The 12,136-nt window shown below is 42.6% G+C and overlaps 1 long non-coding RNA gene across 1 annotated transcript in view; it reads left to right on the forward strand.

Annotated features, from left to right (window-relative positions):
• The window catches only part of LOC122178131, a 45,232-nt gene extending 36,810 nt beyond the window's left edge, over positions 1 to 8,422 (forward strand). Inside the window, exon 4 of the long non-coding RNA XR_006178237.1 lies at positions 8,092 to 8,422. This is a non-coding gene — a long non-coding RNA (uncharacterized LOC122178131). The remainder of the gene's footprint in view (positions 1 to 8,091) is intronic.
• Positions 8,423 to 12,136: the final 3,714 nt, after the last annotated feature.

The raw sequence follows: 12,136 nt of genomic DNA on the forward strand, positions 1-12,136 counted from the left end.
GACTGGAAGGCAGGATGCAGTACTTACAACAGCACCATATCCTACCAATTGTGTTGTGCTCCACAGCAATGTTGTCTAATCTAGAGAAGAACATTTGCCAGCTTGGCACCTCTGTTCAACCCTCTTGGTGTGGCAGAGAGAAACCCAACCCACTTCACAGGATTGCATTAGGGCTTTATAACTAATATTTACTTGCATCTTGAAGATACCTGGGTGGGAGGCACTGCAAAAGGGACATCAAAGGTGTTTGTGTACTCAGCGCTGGTGGCTGGTGCAGGGAGTACAAGAAGTGGCTTTTCCAAAGAGGCTGCTTGACCTCAGGGCAAGCAGCACAAGCAAACGTTGCACAATATGTTCCAGGGCTCTGTTCAGACCTTCATGAACTGAAGACTTTCTAGAGGGCAGTGCAAATCTTGCCTTACTAAATACAAGTATGAGGCACTCAGGAATCGGTAAGTTGATTTTGGATAACCTTCCCTTAATTACCTGATCTGATGAAGGGGGGAGAAAAATTACAGCTTAGCATGACAGTAAGAACTGTGAGCTACTGCTTGTTTTCTCACCAGATTTCTCCTCCTCAACATACTCTTTCTCTCCAAACTCCAGAGCTGATCTGGACACTTGAAAGCCTGCAGTCAAGGGGTTTGCTGATTATGCCAACATTCAGCAATCCAACTGTCAGAGACACTCACACATCCTTGGTGCTATTTTGCAATTAGGGAACAAGTGCATTCTTGCAATTTAAGCACTGTGAAGGTAAGTGAGAGATCTGGCTTAATTGCTAGCTTTGACAAAATCCTTCTTCAGAAGGATTCCAAAAAGTTGAATCTTTCTGTAAGTACACGTGGTTCCCAATTGGTGCCCAGTGACACCAATGTAGACTTTTTTTTCTGGTGATACTGGCTACCTGAGCTGCTCTGTGCTATGCTATCTTAACTATGGCTCTTGCAGCTGTCACTGTTCAACTTCTAAACATGGATTGGGCTTCCTTTCTCATAGAACATGCAGCACAATCCTCTTGGAAACTATACATGATTTTTGGACAACTCATAACACTGGCACTCCTCTTATCATGTCCATACAATCAAGAAGTTGCAGAGGGCTAAGTAACCTAACAGTGCAGGTGGTGGGGAGCTAGGACTCATGTAAAGGAGTGAGTGCAGCTGCAGCTACTTAATATTGACCAAAAGCTGCTAAGTGTGGTGGAAACTACTCTGCAAATGTAAATACAGTAAACCAGTTCCCTGTTGGGCACTGAGCTGGAGAAACAGTGTTGTTTTAGCTGTACTACATTCACCACTGCCTTCTTCAACCAAAACTTTACTTGTAGTGTGAGCCAAAGCCTTTTTCTTTGGTAGGGCTTTCCAACCAGTACTATATGAAGTCTAGCATAAGGCATCACATTTAAACAAGGAAAATAGGTTTTGCTAGCTTCAAAGCTTGATCAGAAATAGGAAAACTGCACCATTACTACAACACAAAGTTTCAGCTAGAAATTTAGAAACTTTCATAAAATCTGTTTTAATCCTGCATCATGGCATTCCGTGCCAGCAAAGCATGCTGGAAGGACAGCCTTTGATAACTAGGGGAAATGGCTCAGCTTGAGCAGCAGCCATTAATTCCTTGTGGAAACGGGAAACCAAGCAGCTCCCTTTAGGAAACCTTTCCCTTAAGGAGGGCTGCATGAAGAACCTCAGCAAAAACATAGAACCTTCCCTGCTGTTCTCACAGCTGTGCTGCTGCTTTCTGCCCTCCAGAACAGATGTCATGCTGCATGCAGTACAAAAGCATGACTATTAGCATGGCTACTGTGGACCACCATATATTCCAAATGCAAACAGAGGCAGCAGGAGAAGGGATTTTAAGGGCAACCCAGAGTCTAAGGCTGGTTTTGTCAAATCCCAGGGGAAAGAAGCCAGGAAAGGAAAAAGGGAAATGGGAGGGGAACTGGGGTTCCAGGAATTGTAATCTAACATACAGGAAAAATAAAATTGCCCTCCCTTTCTTGGTAGCAGAACAGCAAGCAATGGAGACGCTTTATCAAAATGCCAAAAACATGTATGTCTGCATATCCCTACATATCCCTAATAGTGCCTCTGCCTGTAACAGTTGTCAAGGAAAAGGAAGAATTCTCATGATTCTCAATTAATTGCCAAGTGTGTATCAGACAGGGAGGAAATTGGAGAACTGATTCCAGCCCCCATCCTCTCCTTTACACCCAAAATATTAACTCCTCTCAAGTTTTCTAATATTTCCAGTACTTTTGTTACACAGAGAACCTGGAGCTCCCACAGTAGTAGACAGTGAGAATTCAGCAGTGTTTCTGTTACCTTAGCACATACGTCCTGAAGATGAAGGTCTTTATGAACAACAGGATTGACTCCACAATCAACTGAGGTGTGCTAGGAATGTCACCTATATCTTACAAAGAAGAGTTTCTACGTAAGAAATGAAAGACTGGAGGATTATCTCTTCCAGGACAGAAAATGGAAATGAGCAAAACAGTTCTTTCTGTTAACAAACAGATTCTAAAATTACTCATTTCCGATTTCTCTGCAGTCTCCCTTTCTGTACAAGTGGTTATGTTACTGCATCTCAAGTTTTGATTTTGCTCAGTTTCAGAGTCTAAGTGAGTTTCTGTCTTGTAACAGTTTATGGGGATGCCGAAGACAACACCTGCATATATTTCACCAGTCAGTCTTGTCTTCTGCCGAGTACTCAGTAATCTCTGTGAAGATTTTGTGGAATTGCCCCCTTCATCTGTTGAGGAAACACATGGTCAAGAGCAGAAGCAATCATTTAAAATTCCTCAAAGACATTTTGATTAGCAAACATCCTGTTAGATGGGTTGGGTCAAATTTAGTCCTGCTGTAAACTAATGCAACAGTGTCTGGAGGGATCTGACTTACGTCCTCTGAGTACTTATTAGACTCCATTTGCTCAGATAAATGATCTCAGTCAAAACTATTTTCATCTGGGAGATTTCTTTATGAAATCAGGAAATTATCTTTTGGGGGGGGGGGTTCACAGCTTTAATTCCAAGCCTATCAAACTTAACATAGGTTCTCCTGTTGCCATAGGCTGTACAGGATGCTGTCATTCCTCATGATTTTCATCTGTTTATTCCCTGCAGATCTTTCATAAATTTCGAAAAGAAACTCATCTGCCAGTTTGTTCAGGAAGGAGTCAAACCAACAAAATAATCTGAACATAATGGAATAACTTAGGAGCCAAGGAAACAGGGTACCTCTTGATCCTACCATGGGCTCCCCACGTGACATTGGACAAGTCACTTTTATCTGGGTTTATTCCACCCAATTCTTGATGTCTCTGTGGAATTCCTATGAGAGAAGCACTGTCTTAATTGGGAAGATGGGTTGCTTTGAGGGCCAGTGAAGAGAGCTAGGAGCCTGAATAGATCACCCTCCTGTATTGCATGTACAGAAGAAGAAAGTTCTGAAGAGTCCAGGCTTTGACTTTCCTGTGGGTTTATTTCTCATTTCTGCATGAGGTACTTAGTATTCAGTCCACATAGTAATATGGTGAAGACAAATGTTAAAAATAGTGAAGCAGTAGGATCCATCCTTCTATCCCAGTTAGATAGGTGGATGGCTGCATAAGCTTCAGGAAAATCTGAAGTCTGGTTTGAATGCTGACAGAGAAGTTGTTCCAGGTCTTTTAAAGCATGCAAGATTTCCTTATATTTGTGAATATTAATGTCTGTGGAATGATGGCAAAATGACGATCAAAGGTCAGAAGAAAGAATATCTCCCACTACAAGCTATGCTCTTCTTTGGGAAAAACAGACAAACAAACAAACAAACAAACAAACAAAAAACCCAAAGCTTTGAGATTTGAATCTGTTATTAAATTCAAAAGTCCACATTTTGGATGATTTTTGGAACTGAGTGTGAGTATTTGCAAAATGTTCATGTTTACATTTCACCTTGACTTGTGTTATCTTCCATCATGAAATGTAGGCTTTAGAGCACAGCTACAACCTTGCTGCACTCCATGCTGTTATGAGCCTTTGATCACTTTAATCACTGTACTTAAGAATAGCTTGATCTATTTTTTTCTGCTAAATTGACATTCTACAAGGCAAGAAGGTAATTAGCGATGTCTACTCTGCTGAAATAATATAGCATCTCACTTGTTCCCTCATGAGCTGTACAGCTTGGCTATAGCCATTGTTAGACATAAAAAAAGCTTCCTTCTTCTTAAAGAACAAGAAATAAAAGACAACTTTGTGTAAGCTTATTAAACACTGCGTTCACGTTCCAGCATAGATGTGTCTCTTGAAACACAAGCAAAGATTTCTAGCTTTCCTTTGCCCTGGGAGGCCTGGATGCTGGAGTAGCCCATGCACTCCTCATCTGTACTTCTCATTTGGCTCAGGGCTCAAGCATATGGCTGAAAACTAAGCTTTCTTGTTTGGGCATTGCTTTGCATCCCTAAGATGCTTTAAGCAGGATGTTCTGCTTTTACTGCTTGATCTTGTCTGAGTCACTTAAATACAAAGAAAGTGCTAGCTATCTGAATATTATGTAATTACCTGATTTGTGTGTGCTTTCATAAAAGATCAGATCCACACACCAGAGTGGCAGTGCTTTCACTCTCCCCAGAGGACTCTAGCTGATTTGGCAGTGTTACACTGCAGAATGACTCTGCCCCTTGAACAGCAAGCCCATCCTTTTTACATAAACCAGCCGAGAAAGCAAAGAGGTGAGAGGTGTCCATCTTGAAACATCTCAGGTCCATCTCAGAGAAGGGTGAACACTATTTATTTATGTATTTATCTTATTTATTGATTTATGTAATAAATTTCCAAACTTCATGCTTTAGGAGTGGAATAGGTTTGTTTTAGAAGCGGAATAGCTGCTTCTGTTCATATAAATGCCACGGCCTCCCCACCCCTCCCTGGGTGGGAAGAGTCATAGAATCATAGGGGTTGGAAGGGATTTCTGGATATCATTGAGTTCAACCCCCAAAGAGCCTCCCTCAAGTGCAGCATGCACAGCTCTTCGGAGCATCTCAGGGCTCCATTATTACATTTGCAACTGCTCCCACAACAAGCTGATGCCAGCAGGGAGGGAGAGGGCACACAGAGCTGCTCACAGTGCTGTGACCTGTGCTCCCTGGCCTGTTCTGCTTGTCTGTTAAGGAACAAAATTAGGATCACCAGTTGTCATTGCATAGGGTCTGCCAAAGTGCTGGCTTCTGGAAGTCGTGGGATGAACTGGTGGTTAGGCCACATATTGTGTTGAAAATGAATGGCTCACAGGCCCCTACCCCTCAAGTAATAAATGGTATTGTCTGCATTAGAATGTCTTCCACCAGCAAAACTGTTAGTCTTCCATTAGAAGGACAGGAGTCAGGTGGCTGATTGTGGATGGACAGAAAGTATGAGTTTCTCCTAATTCAAGAGCTGCTGAGATGCTTGACCCTCTTCTACAGAAACTGCTTCTTTCAAAGATGACAGGATCTAGGCCATAAGTAAGTGAAGAGGCGAAAAAAAATCAATCTCTTTATCAAATAAACGTGTGACTGGAAGCATGTGTCTAAGACAGTGATGCATTTCTTTTTAGGCACAAAAATTAAGTCCATCAAGAATCTGCATTTCTACACTATAGTGAAATCCTGAGGAGCTGATGTCTTTTCCATGGTCAGACAATCTGGTTGCCGAGCTGGTGGCTGCAGCAGTGTTCTGTGCTTCTGCAGGCATTCCCCACAACAGCAGTCTCCTCCTCCTCCCTTTGCTCCTATCAGCCAGGCTCCAGTGAGAGCTACATCCACAGCACCCCAATACTTAGCCTCTCAGTACCTGAAGTGGTAATAGCACTGTTTTGGTTTTATTTCCCAGACAGAAGACTGTGCTGTTTCTGGCTCCTTGCTGCAATAAATTGGCAGATGATGCTCTAATGAGAACAATAACGCACCCACCCTACCGCCTTTGATCACTTATGTGCTCTTTTGCAGCTTGTGAAAGGCTCTAAAAGCTTTCACCAGACAGGTTGTTTGATTTTTAAGGAGTGTCACTAGCGCTGTTTACCCCAGACAGGCAGAAGCCTGTTTTTGCAGTGCGTGGTTGCTGGGACAATTGACATCAGCTAAGTGGCCAATATGTAGTTTGACCCAAGAAATGCCAGGTTCCGGCCACTTGCCAGCAATTTCAACAGCAGAAGCTGCCTCAAACCAGCGTATCTGAACTTAGTGCTTCAGCGAGCTGCTTAATGGGTTGTATGCTGGGGTGCAGTCAGTGGGCACCAAATGTGCTGTGCCATTTCACATCAGCTGGTGGTCAGCAATACTATTGCATGATGGTGCTGATGGTCAGCAATTGCACATATACTGGTACTAGCTATATTCTCATGACAAAGTGATCTGTGTTCTTGACCCTTTTCCTTTATTCTGAGCTACCCATGCAAGGAACAGAGTTGCACTGAATTTGCACAGAATGGACTGTGACAATCGTTTCCGCTTGTGCACTCCTAGCTACAGTCCCATGACCATCTTTGCTCTCACTGAAAATTACTTGGCAACACAGATGAGCTCCCGTGGGAATTCACCAGGACGTGATTAAAGTTACCCACAAAACAGATGTTTCTTTGGAAGAAATGTATTGTAATCAATCTGTAAACTCAGAGCAGTTAAAATGGAGGCTGGAAACAACAACCAAAAAATGCTGAATACATCTTATCTTACCATTTGGCTTGCTGTTTCCCATTGCATTCTTCTTGCCCCAGCCAACTCATCCTGCAGCATCTCAGTCTGAGTGACTGAACTGACAGGTGATCTTTTGTGACTTTCTGCATACCTTTGTCTACTTCAGCACCCAAATCAATGGTCTCTGGTTATTTATGCATCTTTATCTGAAGGAGAATCGACTCCATTTTAATTGCATATGAACGGGATGATAATAAAGCACTAATTGTTTTTTCTCCCCATGAACTGATCTGTATCTAGTTGAATTTGCCCTTGATGATCTCATAACACTGGCAAAATTGCAAACAAGTACACACAGACCTGCTGCTTGCATTAGAAGAATCCAGGTATCTCTCTCATTTTTCCCAGGCTACTCGGTGTCTTTTCATTTCAGCAGCTACACAACTTCACTGATGTGTAACTGCTCAGCAGATATGCAAATACTGCGTATCCTGTATACTGGCTATCCCTATATGTGAGGTTAAGTGAGGTTTCTGTTGGGAGAGAGTGTGTTGTCCTTTTGTGGAAATGAAATCTTTGTTCTCATTGATTAAACAAGCAAGGAATGGCCCACACAGAGGAATCCTGAGTTCACAATACCCTTCTAAAATGCAGAGCTGGTGAAACATATATCCGTCATCCATTGCTTTCTGTGTCTTATAGCGTACCTACTGCTGTGATAACTGAGCACCTGTCAAGATACTATATTGCTAGTCATGGAAATGGAAGTCATCTCAGATTTATCAACAAAGAAGCTGACATTGCTGTCTGGCAAGTTTCTCAGCTTTTGTGCCTCAACCTTGACCCTCAAGGATCTACTTCTCAAGGCAAGAAAGCAGCCAATTCTCCTCACGGATTTAATCACCATTTCCTCTGCTATGGGTTCTGATTCATGAGGTGGTAGAGATCTCCTTAACCAAACAAGATCACCTGGAAGTAGTCACTGCTACAGGACATAGAGCACACACATGCCACAAGCTGATTTTGGCATCCCAGGTCCCAGTAATACCCACAGTGAAGTGGAAATCTGCCCCTTACTTGAGACCACAAGTGGATCACTGATGCCAGTGGGCACCTTTCAGACATCAAGGCTCTGGCCGTATTTGAACTGCAAGACATTTTTTATGCCCTCATTGACCTTTGAGCTCACAAAGGATGCTCAAAATCTTACAAAAAAGCCACGCTCCAAAGTGATCAAGTGATATTAGGTTGTGTCTCAAAAACCACTAGAGGTGAGTGCTCAAAGATTCCTGTCTCTTAATACTGAATTGCTCCATTATAACTACCAGTAAAAACAAGTGTGGTTTGTCCTGTGCGTTGCTGTCTTTCTCAGTTAACGCTTTTCACAGAAGTCCAGGTTTAAGTTCTCTCCCTTTCTTTTTCCAGGTTCCCTCTATTTTCCAGGAGGTGTCCCAGAGCTGGAGCCAATTCAGCTGCCAAGATGCTGCCTTTCTCACCTGCTGATTGCAATTAGCCACTGCCAGCTGGGACCTGGTGTGCCACTGAAGAGCTAACAAGAAGCAGAGACCAGCATGATGCCTCGACAGCACATACACAGTGAATAAATAAGAAATGCTGCACTGTATTCCTGAAGTTACTTCCTATGCAACTTCAATTGCTTCCTAAGCAATTCCTATGTCCCTACATGCATGTCAGAGGTTCAGCTTGCTTCTCGTGCTCTTACCTCATGCTGTCACATACTTGCCAGGAAGGAAACATGGGCAATAAAGGTTACTGATGGTAAAAACAAACCCAGCTGTGGTCTTGTTAAGAAATCTTTTGGCTCATCTCTATCCTCAGGCAGCACCCATCATCACAGGGGAGAGGTCACTTCTGATTATGGTGGTAGCCTAAACTGAGAGGAGGGATTTTGTCCTCCTGGGGCACTGCTCAGCACTTGCTTCCTCATCTGGATCTCTGGAGCTCTGAAGGGGATGGTGGTGCTTCTCCCCTCTTTGGGGCCCAGCCTCAGAACCAGGGTGTTGCAAATTTCCTCCACGCTGAAATTCTGCACATTTGAAGTACTAATCTGAGAGGTTCCAGGAGATTTGCTGCCAGGCAGGCTCCCAAACAGAAAGATATCTTCAGGCTTTGCTTTAGGCCAACATGTCCTGGCTTAATCCGGGCCCTGAGTGATAGGGACAGGTGTCCTCTGTCCAGCTTCCTGTCCTGTCTCTCAACACAACAACCCTAATGCTTCTGTCTTACGCTCAGAAAAGCACTGAATTTGCAATATTTCAAAAGGATTATGGATTTGGGATGCTATATTTTTGAATAATGACAATGACATCTGCCCATGGAGCCTTGCTAGATTTTATAGCCATAATAAGCCTTTCCAGCTTAACCTCTCCATATGAGATACCTCTAGATAAAGCATGTCAAGAGCACGAGACCATTTTCTTTTCCAATTTACCCTCTTTGGGGATTCCTTCTTGACATAAGTGCTATATGAAGTTATTGGGATTAGCTCACACTTACTGCAGCAAAAAGAGATGCCACTGTCAGGGGGAGCATCCAGCCAGGATCAAAGACTTCTTATACAGTGAAGGAGAGCCCTCATTGGTCCTTGTCGTGTGACGGTTTTTTTTCTGTGTGGTGTAAGAAAAATATGATCCCACTTTCTGACTATGGATGCAGAGGATTCAGGTTGCTTTTGACTTCTTTGAGATGTTGTGCTCCACTTAAGCACATGATCTGACTGTGTCCACCGAATGTCTGCATCCCATCCTTTCAGGATGACACACACACAACCAAAATCATTCAATGAAAAAAGAGTTAAAAGTTACAGAGGCCTGTTATAATGTAAAGGACACAGCTGTGGAAAAAAATTATCACAGAAAGGTTGGCTAATGAGCACATGCTATGCATGGAAAAAGCCAGGCTATAACTTTAATGGAATCCTGGAATATCCTGAGTTGGAAAGGACCCACAAGGATCATCCTGTCCAACTGCTGGCTCCGCACAGGACCACCTGTGAATCAAACCATAGTTCTGAGAGCTTCCTCTAGGTCTGTAGAAGAGTGTCCAAGCTCAATAGGTCTACAGGAATTCCTCGAAAGAGTAAGCTATGCTACTGCCTAGCTTACACAGTTAGGTTTATAGATGGAGTCTGGAAGTTTTCACAGTACTTACAGTCTGGCCTTTGCCTGTTGGCAAAAGCGTGCTGAACTCACATGTTAGGTCTGTGGCACAGCTCTTTACCATCTGATTTTATCTGGAAGGGTTGCCACAATATCTTTATTCTGGTGGCTATGGAAAACATGATTGAGATCATTCAGCAAGTCAAATATTTTACTGATGAGTTCTACGTTTTTCAGGATTGGTTCCCAGGGAAATTACAGAGGGGTTTGGATCCCTATCAATTTCAAGCACAAAAGGATAGTAAAGGAGACCACTCTCCCCTCTCACTCGGCCATTCAGCACTTTGGAATGTGCTGTGAAGTTATTTGCCCTGTCAGCCTTACAAGAGAGACATCCATTAGTCAACTTCTTTGCCAGCTTTCCCTTCTGTGGGACAGGTTGCTGCTGATGAGTCATAAGGACATTGATTTTAAAATTTGCTTTGAACCCTAATTGCATTTCTAAGATGACATAGCGGCTCCCAGGGATCTACTGAGTTTTTAAATCTATAGTTGATGCTGCTTCTTCTGAGTTTAGTGCTACATAATGCACAAAATGTCCTGATAATTTTTTATTTTTATACTCATTGCTTTTTGGAAGTGGCATCTTACATCTGGAAAATTAGGCCAATACGAAAAAAAGCTTTTTTTATTCCAACTGTAGGTTTTGTTTAAAAAAAATCCTGTGTAATGGTTTAGGTGGGTAAAACAATAACAATGCATTATAATTGAAGGTTAGTATCCAGATTAAGTGAACATCTGAGAGATTCCCATTGTGATTTGAGAGGCCGGCATTGTAAGCTGTTATAAATCTAAAATAATGGCTAAAATTATACAATTTATAATTGTATTCACTCCTATATATATAGGAGTGAAAATGAAATACACAGTCTAGTCACCTGGACTTTGGAATGATAGACATATCTTACAGTCCATATTAACGTGGACAGGTTTGGTTGGATATCAGGGAAAGATTCTTCACAAGATGGCAGTGGACATGGAACGGCTGCCCAGGGCAGTGGGCACGGCCCTGAGTGCCGTAATTCAAGGAGCATCTGGACAATGCCCTCAGACAGAGAATATCAGTTTTGGGTGGTCTTGTGCAGAGCCAGGAATTGGACTTGATGATCCTTAGGTGCCTTACAACTTGGGATATTCTATGATTCTAATGCTTCCTGCCTGTGCTATTATTAGTAGCAGTAGTAATATTATTACTGTTAATTGTCACTTTTCTCAAGTTGGACAGTCCTTAAAGCACATTTTCCTTTGACTTCGTTTTGAATCTTTACCACGGGAGTGCCTGGGCAGTAGGGGACACTTTGTCCCCTACAGCTGCCCAAGACTTCCTGGAGCCCTCTCAGAAACTATAGGTTCTCCCTGTATGAGGCAGTGGTTTTCTCTTGCCCTGGAGAGCATGCTGCCATCACACTGCCTTTCAGGGTGGGAAGGTGAGCCATCTCTCTAGTAGCAATCTGATAGAAGAGGAGATGAGAGCCTCAGAAACACCTCGATGTCCACACTTTTGACCCTATGAGATGAGGATATTCTGAGTGAACATGAACATATTGAATGGACATTGACTGAATTTCTGATTAAGAAAATACAGTATTTTACTTGTCTTTAGAAGTCATGAAGTCAGTAAGAAACTTTCTGCCTTGGCGCTGAGACCAAGGAAAACAAGTACTATGTCTTTAATGCCACAACAGTAAGAAATTTCACCTTCTAGCCTCACATTCAGCCATTTTCTTAGTAATTTGCTAGGTCAAAATAGTAAAGTAAAAATCCTAAGGCATTGGTGAGGACAGCAAGAGACACGTAGACTGTGAAATTAAGAATAATATAAGAACCTGACAGGGTCTCTCTACTTTGTTATATTGCTGTTACCTGCTCCTCTTTTCCCTTATTTTTTCCAAGTACTTCCAAGTATAAAGCTGGTGAGAAGTAGATTTAAACATGTGCAAAAGGATTACAAAATATCATTGTTATATAAGTAAATGGAAGAGAAGGGAAGGAAAAGGCAAAGAAAAAGAGGAGGAAAGGAAGGGAGGAAAGGAGGAAGGGAGGAAGGGAAAATCCTATTTCTATTTGTCAGTTTTTAGTACTATTTTGAACACAGTCAAAATGGTTCCTTCATCGTGACCTACCTGTGTGAACCAGGCTGGCTTAGGCGGTCTGAGTCTCACAGCATCCTGCTGAGGCACTGCTGACTATTTCTGACCCTGGCAGGCAAGAATCCCACAGGGCAGGCTCTCTCTTCAGGTAAGCAGGAAAGGGGCATTTTATGAGGGGTGTTAAACGTGCTTGAATCCACT

This window comes from Lagopus leucura, unplaced genomic scaffold (assembly GCF_019238085.1).
Source record: "Lagopus leucura isolate 7727_CA_CO unplaced genomic scaffold, USGS_WTPT01 Super-Scaffold_100001, whole genome shotgun sequence".
NCBI lineage: Eukaryota > Metazoa > Chordata > Aves > Galliformes > Phasianidae > Lagopus > Lagopus leucura.